The following is a 14744-nucleotide window of genomic DNA, read 5'->3' as shown; positions in this document are numbered from 1 at the left end:
ATAGTGAGGTGCTGTGTTATTCATAACTGAGTGTGGCAGTGACACTCTGATGTCTCATAGAGCTCAAGTTCAAATGTGTGGGAATATTTTGTCAGGTTCTCTCTGAAATATTCACAACTGTTGAAATGTAAAACAAATTTAACAATGAAAAAAAGATGAACTAAGATGAACTATTTAAAAAATCACAAATAAGTTGAGTCATAATATATTTTGTCACATATATTGAATACATTTTGATTTTAATGGATTTTATTCTTATCTGCATGGAAGAGGTTCAATCCTAGGTCCTCTCATTTTCTCTGGGTATGATTAATTTTCATCAAATTATTTTTATACATAAATTTCCACTGTTTTGGTGACAATATGTGATTGGAGGAAGAGTCAGAGAGAGAAGAGAAAATACAGATCTAAGAGGAGACGGAGAGATTCAGGGAGGAGCTGAGCTGTTACTGAACTATAGAAGAGAGAGGAACTTCCATATTCAGCAGAGTTCAAGACACAAACCATCAACATCACCTTTATTCAACATGCTGTCATTGGATCATTGTGGATTTTCTCTACTGTTTCTTTCCATTGTTACAGGTATGTTAGATTCTGCAGCAAGGAAAAGATTGATTTCAATGTTTTTGGAAGGTGAAACATTTATTGAGACGTCTGCAACTTTATAACAGAGTTCTCTCTTCCTTTAGGAGTCAGCTGTCAAGACCTGACTCCAGTCAAGACTGAAGAGTTCAGTTCAGAAGGCAGCTCTGTTACTCTGTCCTACAGATACTCCAATAAAAGTAGCACTAGCACTGATTATTTTTTCTGGTATCGACAATGTCCAGGAAAACCACCAGAGTTCCTCATCTCTCATCAGGAGTCAGGGGACATATTGAAGAATCCAGTCTCTGGGCTGTCAGTTAACGTGAGTAGTGACAGAACCAGAATGGATCTGCAGATCTCCTCTGCTGCAGTGACAGACTCTGCTGTGTACTACTGTGCTGTGAGGCCCACAGTGACAGGAAACAACACAACTCTGTACAAAAACCTTTGGCGCAAAGACAACACAATACTCCACAACATCCACTAGAGGGAGTCACACACTGTTACAAGACTGAGTTTTAGAGACTGTGTCTGTGGACTGATGAGAAAAAAGACAGATTTTAATCTCACTGAGGTGATTACTTGGCCCCGCCCACTTCAGTCCACCTCAGCCAATGAGATTATTAGTGTGTCCAGAGCAGAAATGTTTGAGGAACTAAAAGCACAATCAGCTTGATGTTGAGGAGAAGGGCTGTGCAGCAGAGAGGCTGTTTAGTTGTTGGATTCTCCTGCAGTGGAAGAACATTGTTCATCTGCTGTCTGTTTGGCTTCAACTCCTCTAAAGACATGTTGCTTTACCTCTTTTTGTTTTTCTCTCACTTCATTGGTGAGTTTGACAACAAATGAGAGTCTCAGTTCACCTGCTGTAGCAACAAGATATTTGACCTCCATTTGATCACTTTCACAGTTGAAAAGGCACAATAATGTGTCTTTGTGATGAAGTCCTGTACAATGTAGTTGTGATGTGAGCTACAGTTGAGCTGTTTGTGTCCACAGAGTAACACTGTACAGTGACATTTTCCACTGTCTTCTCCTCTCAGCCTCATGGACAATGTTAGTCTAATGGCTTCATTTTCTCTACTTTTTCCAGGACTAATAGCTGGAGACAAAATCTCTCCTGTAAGAGATGAAGTCAGTGGAAGAGAAGGACAATCTGTCACACTCACATGTCAATATGAGACAACAGCAGGTGGTTTTTATCTTCACTGGTACAGACATGATTCTGACCTTCAGGCTCCTCAGTTTATACTGTTGAAAGGAGAGGGAACAGTGAGTCATATTGAATATATTCCTAATAATCGATATCAAACCCAAACAACAAGCTCATCAACTGAACTGACCATCAGCAGACTAACCCTGGCAGACACAGCTCTCTACTACTGTGCTCTACAAACACAGTGATACAAAGTGTAGAAGAGGCTGTACAAAAACCTGAAGACAGATATCTGACTCCTCTTCAAAGAGGAGGGAAGTGGTATTCAAAGCACAGCTTGATATCAGATGGATTCTGCTAATTCCTGTTTTCTCAGAGTCACTGTGGTTACAGCTGCTAATGAAACACTGTGGGAGGATTCACATGAGCAGCAAATCCACATCAATGACAAACCACCTGGATGAAGCTTCAGACACAAGACTCCATCAACAACAAACTGAAACTGTGTTAAACAAAGTAAAAATGACTTTTCTGTTCATCATTTCAGATTCAAAGTTTTTCTCAGGAATATATTTGTGCTGTATTATGAAAATTGTGTATTAAACCATGACTGAACACGATTTTAAGGCGACACTGATTTCTATCAGAAATCAGATGAAATATTGATGTTCATCATTTTCCACAGAAAAGTGAAACATCTTCGTGTTCACACCTTTATTTCTACTGCATCTCCACAGGTGTATTAATTCAATTAAATTCAATTAAATTTTATTTGTATAGCGCCAAATCATAATATACATTATCTTGAGGTTCTTTACAGGGTCAGGTCCAGACCTTACTTTGTTACAGAGAAAAACCCAACAGTTCCCACAAAGAGCAGCGCTTGGTGACAGGGGGGAGGAAAAACTCCCTTTAACAGGAAGAAAGCTCCAACAGAACCAGGCTCAGGGTGGGGGGGGGTCTGTCTTGACCGGTTGGGTTTAGGAGGACATAAAAAAGGGGGGGTGGGGGAGGAGAGAGGAGAAAAGAGAGAGCGAGAGAGCAGGAACAGCTGTGTATGTAACGGTGTTATCAATAGGTTATCATCAGTGGTTAATAGTAAAGATGAGTAGTGGTGGATCTGGATCCTGCTGCTCCAGAGGCAGAGAGACCTGCAGAATGAGGACAGAGAGAGAGCCCAGTGCATCATGGGAATCCCCCAGCAGTCCAGCTCTAAAGCAGCATAACTAAGGGATGGGTCAGGACATACCCGAGCCAGCCCTAACTATAAGCTTTACTAAACAGGACAGTTTGAAGCCTGATCTTAAAGGTAGAAAGGGGGTCTGCCTCCTGAACCCTGAGAGAAGCCAATTGAGTCTAATACTGAATTAAATGCATGACTCAGGCTGTCACTGTCAACGTCTACACTGTAAGCAATTGCTGTAAATTTACAGCCAGTTTTCAACACTAAAATACTGTCTTCATGTTTAATAGTTTACTACTGTAGTTAGCAATGTATTGTGGGCTTCTTAACTTGGAGCAACAGGATAGAGGCCGTAAACGGTATGCTCCTGTTTTAAATTACGGGACACTACAGTATTTTTGGAAATTTTCCAGAAGAGACACGACAGGACGCACAATCGGTCTTTATCACCAACATTTCTGGTCTTGCATCTAAACGGTACATTAATTAAAATCTATAAAATATTTTCTTTCTTTCTTTTATTTTTATTTTGTTTGTGTTGACTTTTAATGAAGTGTGTTTTACAATGAGTTAACAGAATTAAGCTAGTTCGGTAAAAGAGACACTTGAATCCTCAAGGCTTATAGGGTTGTACTTTTCCATTTAAAATGGAAAATTGCTGTGAAAATATTGACTTTCTGGACTCTTTGTAAATGTATTTTGTTTATTTCTCTGTGACAGTCACATATCCTGATGTTAGTTTTCCCAACTCTGTATACGATTTGTTAAACCATTTTGCATCAGCTGTGGTTTTTCTTTCATAATCTTAGCATTGCAACTAAGTGAAGGTTAAACATTTCAGCGTTCAGACTGATATGGTGGCACTAAAAAGAAGCCAGAAATGATCTTCCTGCTTGACATATTTTACTGTAATCAAGACTAATACTTGTTTGTGGATGAAAAGGAACTTACCATCAGGCAGTAACAATGTTCCCCTGTCAGATCTGTTGTCTTAACTGTGCCACAATAGTGGCATATGTAAGGCACATGAGGATTCATAAAAATACACCTAATTAAATTTTTAAGTGTGTTTTGCCAGATTGCAGTTGGTCTTTCCAAAACTTTTCAACATTTAAGTCTCACACTTACAGTCATAACAAACGTGTAGTTAGGCCTACTTTGTCTGGTGTGGTTGATCTAACGTGTCATGTTGATTTCTGCAGTGCAAAGTGTGAGACTTTGACAGCCTTTTACTCTCATTTGAAAACACACATTAGAGAGGGGAAAACAGTTGCTTGTCCTTATAGACACTGTGGCAAAAGCTTGACAGTCTTATCGACATTCACATCACACATGAGTCGGAAACATAAAAATGGTACTGAGGAAAATCTGGTTTAGTCCGTTGTGAATCCTGGTGTTTCCTACGAGAGTGAACAAGATCAGTCTGATATGCAGATTGATCCTCCCGGTGATGCAGGTGATGAACAAGAGATTTACCCAGAAATTGCTGATGAATCACAGTTCTTTAAAAATGTAGCCCTATTTTATTTGAAATTGCAAGTAAAGAGTTTGCTTCCATCCTGTGTCATCCAGACAATTATTGAAGATTTTCAGGAAATACATGATATAAGCCAGTCACATTTGTTTTTCAAACTAAAAGAGATGTTGATTACACTAGGGATTTCAGAAGTTGACACAAACAATGTGATTGAAGTCATGAAAAATGAGGATCTCTTTAGGACCTGCAACACTGAGCCACTGAAAACTAATCAGAAAAGAAAAAATGTTTTCAAGAAGAGCTTCAACCATGTTGAGCCAGTTCAGATCTGTCTAGGTCAGAATGAGGCAGGCAAAGAGTGTTTTGCCCAGTATGTTCCCTTAAACAAACAATTGATTCTCTGTTTCATTGCCAATCAGTGCAGGAATAATATAAGCAAGTACACTCCAGTATTGGTCCTAAGGATTTTCTTAAGGATGTGTGGGATGGCAGAAATATGGCTGAGAATGTGCTCTTCCAGACTGAAAGCTCATCCCTGAGCTTGATCCTGTATCAGGATGCATTTGAAGTGGTAAACCCACTGGGATCTGGAAAGAAAAAACACAAGATACTTGCAGTGTATCTAGGTCTTGCAGATTTAATGCCACACAACAGATCCAGCACTGATCAAATGCAACTTGTTCTTCTCTGTAAAGAACACGATTTTAAGTATTTTGGTCAAGACTTGGTTATGGGCACCCTCGTCAATGACCTTAAAGATCTTGAGCTCAATGGTGTTACCCTGCCTGATGGAAAGGTGTACAAGGGAACTTTGTGTGCCATTGCAGGTGACAACCTGGGCTCACATAGCATAGGAGGCTTTGTGGAAAACTTCAGCAGGAGTTTACACTTCTGCAGATACTGTGATATCAGCAGAGAAGCATTCCATGCAGATCCTCTTATCCAAGGCACAAAACGTACGTAACAGACGTACAGAGATCGTGTTCAGAGCAGTGAAGGACAGTCTACATCTAGTGGAGGTGTTAAATTTGACTCCATGTTTAATACACTCAAATACTTCCATGTATGTCAGCCAGGGTTACCTCCATGTCTTGGCCACGATCTTTTTGAAGGTATTGTATCCTCTGATCTGGCACTGTACATTAACCATCTTGTTAAGGTGGATAAAATGTTCAGCTATCTTGACTTGAATCGACAAATAAATCAGTTCAAGTATCTTGGTAGGGATGCTAATGACAAACCGTGTGAGGTTAATCCAGAGGGTGGAAAACTCGGGGGACATGCTGTGCAGAATTGGTGTTTGCTGAGAATGTTGCCCGTTTTGATTGGAGACAAAGTAAAAAATCCAGGTGACGATGATGTACGGCAGTTGGTTTTGCTACTTAGAGAAGTTGTGGACCTCATTTGTGCACCTGCCATTTCAAATGGCCAGATAGCCTACCTAAGAGTTCTGATTGATGAATATTTGCATTGCCGAATTCAAACCTTTCCTGACAACCCACTGAAGCCCAAACATCATTATGTCAGTCATTATCCTGAGCTCATTATCCAGTTTGGGCCCCTTATTCGCCTATGGACTTTAAGATTCGAGAGCAAACACACATATTTTAAGCAGTGTTTGAGGAAATTGCACAACTTTAAGAATCCATGTTCTACGCTTGCAGAGAGACATCAGCTTCTGCAGGCCTTTCTGAGTGCTGGTACCTTCTTCCCTCCAGCTGTTTCAGTGGAGAGGGGCATGCAGTTTTTCTCAGAAGACTACAATAATGTAATCAGAGAGGCAGTTGCACATCACAATTTTGAGTCCACAAACACTCTGATAGTAAATGAAGTGACTGTGAAGGGGACCAAATACAAAAAGAACATGCTCATTGTGATTGATGATGACGATGGCAGGCTTGTTACTGGAAAAATCAAAGTGGTTCTCGTTCATAAGGATTCAGCAGTATATTTTATTGCTGAAAAGTATCATGCCCAGTGTATTCCTGACATGGGTGTTTACAGCCTCACACTGATGCAGAGAAGCTACTGTTGTAATAATCAGGAGAATCTGCTAGATTACTATCCCTTGCCTGAGTACACTGTCCATGGCACACCACTGATAATTCTTCACCATTCTTTCCCTCTGTTCCAGAATGATGGCGAACTTGAGTGAAGAAATCAAAGAGATCATCTGCAAGACCTTGCCAAATCTGTCTGAAGAGACCCAGTGGCAAATAATATTGATACTTCAGAGCTCCGGCTTGGAGTCAAAAGAAGACTTAAAATATGTACAACAGGAAGACATTGCAGATCTGATACCTGTTATCCAGTGCTGAAAACTCTTGGATGCATTCAAATTGGGTAATGTATGGCTAGTTTAATGTGGCATTCAAGTGGGGATGCACTTGTAATTAAAAAAATCTAGTATCAGGCTGATACCATGTTAACATAGGGTACAGGCATAGGGAATGACCATAATTAATCCATAAACAGTGGGAGCCACATGTAACATAACAGAAACCATACTGAGTTTATTTAGTTCATTTTCATAAACATTTTAAAATGGCATTCACCTCATATTTTATCATATTCAAATCAAATTGATGCATTGTATTGGGCAATTTATCAAAATTAAACTGTCACTCAGAATGCTTCATTGCTTCCTCTCACTCTCTTACTTGATGCATTATCTATTTCAAGGTTAAGGGAGCACAATGTCGTTTTGGGCAAGAAAAATCTTTAATTATTATTATTTTCAGACATAAACAAATTAAATAAACAAATTGAATTCATTTTATTGACTGAATAAACTGAACAAACAAACTGACATTGGACAACTCAATTTCATACTGTTTTATATTGTTTATATTCAGCTGACATTGCCAACTTTCTAGCTTCAAACAGTGTTCTGGAGAACTTATTCTATTGTTTAATCATCAGTGGGTTTTTTTCTTAAACCACATAATTCACCTTTAAACTTTTCAAATAAGCCTAGTATAAGAAGAGTTAAGTCGACTTTTGGCCAAATGTGTGACTGATATAGCTTATTAATTGTGTGCCCTAATTCTTTTTTTTGTTTGTTTTTTGTTTGTTTTTTAGAGATCGAGATAGTTACATTGGATTTACAAGCCACTCCAACTTCATCACCAAGTGATTTGTCGTCGTCTGAGTCTTCATTACCATTATTATGCACTCCGCCTCATTCTAGCTCATCACAGCTATCGGCCATTGCATCATGTTCAAACCAGGCAAGAAACAGTGAGCCAACCAACAGACCTTCCACATCTCAGATACGGAAAACATGGCCAGAAACATTCCAGGTCCCTTGGGAACAAATGCCACAGGAAATTAGTTTTGCAATTGCAGATGGCAAGAGACCTAAACCAGTGGAGCGACGCCAGATGGTACGAGTACTCACAGATGAAATGAGAAGGTATGAAGCTAACCCCACTTGCACACAGTGTCTAACTGTGGTTCAAAATATCATCAGGCAGTACCCAAAGACTTTTGCTGATATGACACCAAATGGGTCACTTCTGAGTGGAGGTTACACATCACTTTTGATTCAAGTGAAGAACCGCATTGAGAATGTGAACCGTGATGTAAGCTTTTCACGCCACCGATCCTCTACACAAAAGAGGGGTCCAACTGACACATATGGATGTACAAAATTTCAGCTCCCCCCAGAAGAAACAGTTGAGTCTCACATTCTCTCTACAACGTCGCCATATAAATACACTTCCACCACCTGACATTGAAGATGTGAAAAGCAAATGGCCTTTTCTTTTCACGCCAAGGTATATATACGCACATTTTGAGTTGCTCACAGACATCAATGTGCTTCATAGCTTGGAACTCAGTATGGAGGAATGTGGAAGAGCCATCACACAATAGTTCAGGGAAAAACCTACTAACAAAGATGTCAAGGATGTCATCTCTAAAGGTGAGGATAATGAGGTGGCACTTCGTGTTGTTCAGCTGCTCATGGCACACTTTGGAGAGGACCTAACCGGGCTGATCCTTCTTGCAGATGTAGGTTTTCTTTTTTCTTTCACTGTTTACTAATTATTCACCTTTTTATAATTTTTCATCTTAAAAATGTTGCATGTATGTATTTGTTCCCTACAGGTGTATGCCACTGCAGCTGACATTGAGACGACTCTTAGTCTTCCTGCAAGTCCTTGCCTGATACTTCATGGTATACATTTCATTTAGATCCTTTGATAGACACATTATATAGCATATTGGTCATTCATCTTGAGTTAACAAATGTTTACATAAGGTGAGATGCATTCTCATGTTGCTATGACTTGAAGTTTCAGGTGTAACAGGGCAAGTCACAGTTGGAGGTTGGAGGATCACCCTTGAGGGCCGTATAATCTCTGAGGGCATCACACCAACATTTGCAACAGGACTTGCTGCTGTGTTTGCAATCTACTACATATTCAACCTTCAGTATCAAGATGAGGCAGCCTGTACTCTGGAATTCATTCAGAGGTAAAACCCCCTTCATTCCTTGACATCATTAGATGGTTATATATAACTAAATTAATGAGTTTTGAGGAAATTGTAATCTTATTCACAGGACTATTTTAAGAGGAAAAACACATGCTGGTTAGTTGAATGTTCTTACTCATGTAATCAAAAAGGTCGGTAATGTTCCTACTTTGAAAATAGTCTTAATAGTATAGTTTTCCAAATATTGCTAATGATGTGTTTAAAAATTCTCTTACTGTTCTATATTTTTGCTGGCAGCAGATAGTTTATTGCAGAAAATTCTGAGATTGTATTTTAAATGTGTTTTTGCAAGAACAGAAGTATACCTCACAGGATAGGTTAAACTCTTATTTCCTCTGTATTTCTTGCATCGGTCTTTTTCTTAGACCCATTGTGTTATTGAACAAGTGTTCAAACTTATGTGTTAAAGACAATATCAAATAATATTGACATTGGCCCAAAAAGTCAGCTATAGGTCATGCCCTGACAGGCAGGTTATGCTCTGACAAGCAATTTAAGAATTTAAGTTTATTGCCATAGTCTAAAGCAGACACTACTGGGTTGTTTCTGTTTGCTACTTGAAATCTCTTTTCTTTTTTTCCATGTATTTAAAGTAGCAGTATTCAGTTCAGTTCACGTTGATATTTCTTTTTGAAATAAATGATTTTGATTCTCTAAGGTTTTATTGCTTATTTTGCACAATATTTACAATAATGCTTAAGCAATTGTCTATAGCCCTGAGAATAATGAAGATCTAATATTGACTGCATTTAAGACTGATATTTTAGGAAACTGCCTACTGTCTTCTGTCTACAGTAAACTGTGAAAAGTTAAAGTAACAACTTAAACAGAATATTATTGTAATTCCCAAATAATTATAGAAATATGCTGCTTTTTTTTTTTTACTGTATTAGACTGTGAAATCATTTAAAGATCATTTTACAGACTACCACTGTAAAGTCAATTTACAGTATGAATACCGTAACATTACAGTATATTGCTGGCGTCCTTGCTGCCAGCTCTTTACTGTAAATTATAGAAATACAGAAATATACTGTATTTCTGGTTGACAGTCTACTGCTGTAAAATCATTTTACAGATGAATACCGTAAAAATTACGGTATATTACAGGCGTCTGGTTTTTGTGTTTTCCAGTTTGGCTGAGACAGACTAAGAATAAGGCTCAAATGAATTATGATTAACCTTAGGCTTAGGATTTATTGATAAATTGGAGTGATAAATGGCTGCCACCCCTCCTCCTCGGCCTGTGCTTCGAGGGATATGAACATTAACATGAGTGGGGGGTGTTGATTCATTCAGACTAACATATTCATCCTGCTGCAGCCAGGTTTCAGTCAGACAGAGCAGATCAATGTGATGATCAGTTATCAGATCAATGACTAGTAGAGATTTAGATGAGAGTGATCTGATATTCAATAATCCACATTTAATCTTCCTGTTATTTGGTTCTGGACTAACAGTTGTGTTAATTTTTATTAGGTTTTCATGTCTAACTCCTCCTCTGTTCACTTTTGATTTATTATATTTAAATGTAAGTGGTGGGGGACAGACACAGTTTGTAGGGGGTGAATGGCAGCGACTGCTCTAAGAGGCTCAGAGCAGAGAGTCAGACTGCGGCTCTGCCTCCTGGTCTCAGCTCTGGATGGTCCTGGCTTCTGATAAACTCAGTGAAGTTTCTAGATAAGAGAGCAGCTCCATCCAGCGTGGGATGTATGTTTCTAATCAGACCAGGTCTTCCCCAGAAAGTCTGCCAGTTATCAACAAACCCACCAGCTGATAACCAGCGGCTTCATGTCCCCGCTGGTCAGGGAGGGGCCCAGAGGAAACTGTCCGACACTGTTTCAGCTCAAGTTCACACCGACTCCACATGAATCTCTGTTGAATACTCAGCTCTTCTTGCTCCTTCTCTCCGCCCTGAGCTCCCGCTGCTCGGAGCTGCTGGGGGGGGGGGGAGCTACACCGGGTCCAGATCTCTGAGCCTCAGCCTCCATAACTGAGAACAAACTACATCTATTACATGAAGCATCACTGCTGAAGGAGGCAGAGGAGGAGCTGAACATGGAGCAGGAGAGAAGCCACCACTAACTGCTAAGCTAAAGGAGCTAACAGAGCTAGCGTGAAACAGCTGTTTCAGTGAGAACCTCACTAACAGAAGGAGAGATAAGAGGGGTCGAGCAGAAGCTCCACACTGCAGCAGATAATTAGCAGCTGTAGTGAAGGAAGAAGAAACAAAAATAGAAAAATAGAACTGGGATCAGCTGAGTTCAGGGAGAGCAGCAACACGCTTCCCGCAGACGTCACTTCCTCTGACAGAAAGACTTCACTTCCCTGGTTTGTAGTCTGTTGTATCATTTGTGCATCCCAGCAAGCTCAGGTTTTAGTTCTGCTCATGTAGTGCATTGCTGAAAAGGTGCGAGTTTGTTGATTTATTTTTAATGGTGTTCAGAACTATGTAGATTCTTAAGGACAAAACCTTAAAATGTATGTACAGTTTAGAGTCTGAGAAAAAATACTGAATACCTTTTCTAGGTATTTTACACTTGTTCTAACCAAAACCTGTATATAGTCAGAATATGGAAGATTTACAGTGTTTTTTTGAAGTGCACGTGATATAATTTTTTTCTTTAATTAAGTCATTTTATTTTTGTTAGACATATGTTTAAGGTGAGCGGCATTTCAGAATTGCTGTTGATCAGGAAGTTGTCAATGACCACATCACTTCCCCCATTGTGGCCCTGAGCTACGCTTTCTCCATGTTTTATGTTTGCAACATAAAATACCCAGAGGAGATGTCGATTACGTTGGAATCCATACAAAGGTAAGTGTAACAGTTGGAGTTATAGTTTTGCACTGGTTGTGCTGACCTGGACCTTATTGCTCTGCCAAAAGAAATACAGCCTAGTTCTTGAGATTACTGTTGCTGTCAATTCAGCCCCTCAGTGATTTCATACATTTGAGGGGAATTTTAAAACGTCTTCAACAATGTCTTTCTATTCAATACATTTGAGTTTGTTCACATGATGAAGACTTCAGAATTTACAGCTTCTTCATGTCATGACATTGGCTTATGCAACTCTTTCATGTCCAACAGTTTCAGCCCCTTTCTCAACCATTTCAATCTTCACATTACATATTTCTCTGTTTTGTTTATATTTTCATACATTTTTTACACTAATCTCAAACAAATGTTCTTAAGCTGTCAGGTTCCAGCGTATAGCAGCCCATTTCAACTCTTCAACTGTTAAAGTTCAACACTTAAACATGCAGGATTTTCACATTTTTCTTCTGCCTTTTTAACATTTCTTCTGCTTTTAGCACTTTAAAAGTCATTCATCTCTCAGCATACAAGTTCTACTTTTCAGCTGTAGCGTCAGCCTTTTCACCATTGCTTCAGCAGTTTCTTCAGCTGACTCAGCATTGCTTCAGCAATGGCGTTCAGCCTTCAGCATTCACAAGCATTTTCTTCAGGAAACGCTCTGTCTAGTTCATGTCTGTTGTGCCATAAATTACACCCCCTAGTCCGCAGTACGCAGAAGTGCATGTTATTTTTGATGATGAAATATTTACATTCATTCACCCAAAAAAACGTCTTATTTGCCATTGGTTGATGCTATTGTGGTTGATGCTGTCTGGTTTACTGGTTAGCAACAGTAGCGTTCATTTTCAGATGAATGGCGGTGGGAATGAACAGACCAAAAATGAAAAACAATAATAAATTACGATTATGGTGGTATTTTTGCGTGTGTCTCAATTACCATCAATCAGATGACTGCTGGTCATTTGGCACAGATTAGCTGTGGACAGACAGAAGTCTATAAGAGGGTCGTCTGTGTGCCTGTCTGTCCATCGCTGATCTCGCAAACCGCAGGACTGATCAGCAGCAAAATTCTGGAGTATGAGTATTTTTCCATCTCAACCTTGTCTGCATGTTACTCTGTAGTTCTGTTTCATTCATTTAATTGCATGTGTAACTAAAATATTTCTCCATTTCCTTAGAGTTTTCCTTGGAATCAATCCTGACCGAGGGTCCAAGGCTAAGATGAAGGGAACAAAACAGCAACATGTTCCTCCAAGACTGCTGAAGTTCCTGTCTGCCATACCGATACCAAGTTTTATATATATAATATGTTCCCCCTTTTTTTCACTATTTTATTTAAAACAGTGGTTTGCACATGTATATTGTTTTTTGTTAACCTGTTTATAGCATAAACATTGAATGCACTTTGTTTCATCAGAAAAAAAGTCAATGAATGCACTTTTAAGAGTATGTCTTTACACAAGTTACTTGAAGAAAGAAAAAAAAAACATTGTTCAATTTGTATATTGTGGTGGATTCAGATTGATTGACGGAAGTGTCCGTAAATGTTACAGAGAATATCTTGTAAATGTACAGAATTATCCGTTTTAGGGTTGACAGAAGTGTCCGTAAAAGGTACAGACTGTATCCTGTAAATCTACGGAATTGTCCATTATCAGGTCGACGGAAGGTGTCTGTAGAATAACAGGCAATGTACTGGCAGAAAATTACCAGTACATTTTCTGTTTTTCTACTGGTTTTTTCTTAGAGTGTAGATCCTCTCATTTTCACCTTTGGGTCATATTACTCATCAATATAAACACTGTGTTCTTGTTCTGCTGAGGATAACTGTTTCTACGTTCTATTAAAAACTTGTTATGTTGGCAGCAGGACTTGTGTTTTAGTGTCTTTATGAAACGGTGAGAGCTGGTGTTCAAAACGTCTTTCAATCTGACATCCTTCTATTTCTACAGAGGAAACAAAAAGCTGCTACAGTCTGTTAACCAGGAGGAAGAGTCAGAGAGAGAAGAGAAAATACAGATCTAAGAGGAGACGGAGAGATTCAGGGAGGAGCTGAGTTGTTACTGAGCTATAGAAGAGAGAGGAACTTCCATATTCAGCAGAGTTCAAGACACAAACCATCAACATCACCTTTATTCAACATGCTGTCATTGGATCATTGTGGATTTTCTCTACTGTTTCTTTCCATTGTTACAGGTATGTTAGATTCTGCAGCAAGGAAAAGATTGATTTCAATATTTTTGGAAGGTGAAACATTTATTGAGACGTCTGCAACTTTATAACAGAGTTCTCTCTTCCTTTAGGAGTCAGCTGTCAAGACCTGACTCCAGTCAAGACTGAAGAGTTCAGTTCAGAAGGCAGCTCTGTTACTCTGTCCTACAGATACTCCAAACTGTCACCTGGTGATTATTTCTTCTGGTATCGACAATATCCAGGAAAACCACCAGAGTTCCTCATCTCTCACTTGGGAACTCAAAATAAAACAAACTCTGGACTGTCAGTTCATGCGAGTAGTGACAGAACCAGAATGGATCTGCAGATCTCCTCTGCTGCAGTGACAGACTCTGCTGTGTACTACTGTGCTGTGAGGCCCACAGTGACAGGAAACAACACAACTCTGTACAAAAACCTTTGGCGCAAAGACAACACAATACTCCACAACATCCACTAGAGGGAGTCACACTCTGTTACAAGACTGAGTTTTAGAGACTGTGTCTGTGGACTGATGAGAAACAAGACAGATTTTAATCTCACTGAGGAAGTTACATAGAGGTGATTACTTGGCCCCACCCACTTCAGTCCAGCTCAGCCAATGAGATTATTAGTGTGTCCAGAGCAGAAATGTTTGAGGAACTAAAAGCACAATCAGCTTGATGTTGAGGAGAAGGGCTGTGCAGCAGAGAGGCTGTTTAGTTGTTGGATTCTCCTGCAGTGGAAGAACATTGTTCATCTGCTGTCTGTTTGGCTTCAACTCCTCCAAAGACATGTTGCTTTACCTCTTTTTGTTTTTCTCTCACTTCATAGGTGA

At 39.4% G+C, this 14744-nt stretch overlaps 1 protein-coding gene and 1 long non-coding RNA gene across 2 annotated transcripts in view; one reads left to right on the top strand and one right to left on the bottom strand.

Moving 5' to 3' along the window:
- Positions 1 to 14744, bottom strand: part of LOC139628550 (uncharacterized) — a 352652-nt gene that overhangs the window by 154344 nt on the left and 183564 nt on the right. The gene's annotated exons all lie outside the window — the stretch shown is intronic.
- On the top strand, positions 3118 to 8873 carry LOC139629766 (uncharacterized). Its single transcript, XR_011693039.1, has 3 exons — positions 3118 to 3398; positions 6533 to 6741; positions 7480 to 8873. It is a non-coding gene; the product is annotated as an uncharacterized lncRNA (long non-coding RNA).

Source organism: Trachinotus anak, unplaced genomic scaffold (genome assembly GCF_046630095.1).
Source record: "Trachinotus anak isolate AG129_WGS33_773 ecotype Australia unplaced genomic scaffold, CSIRO_AGI_Tana_v1 ptg000012l, whole genome shotgun sequence".
NCBI classification, from domain to species: Eukaryota; Metazoa; Chordata; class Actinopteri; order Carangiformes; family Carangidae; genus Trachinotus; species Trachinotus anak.
This window is presented reverse-complemented; position numbering and strand designations above follow the sequence as displayed.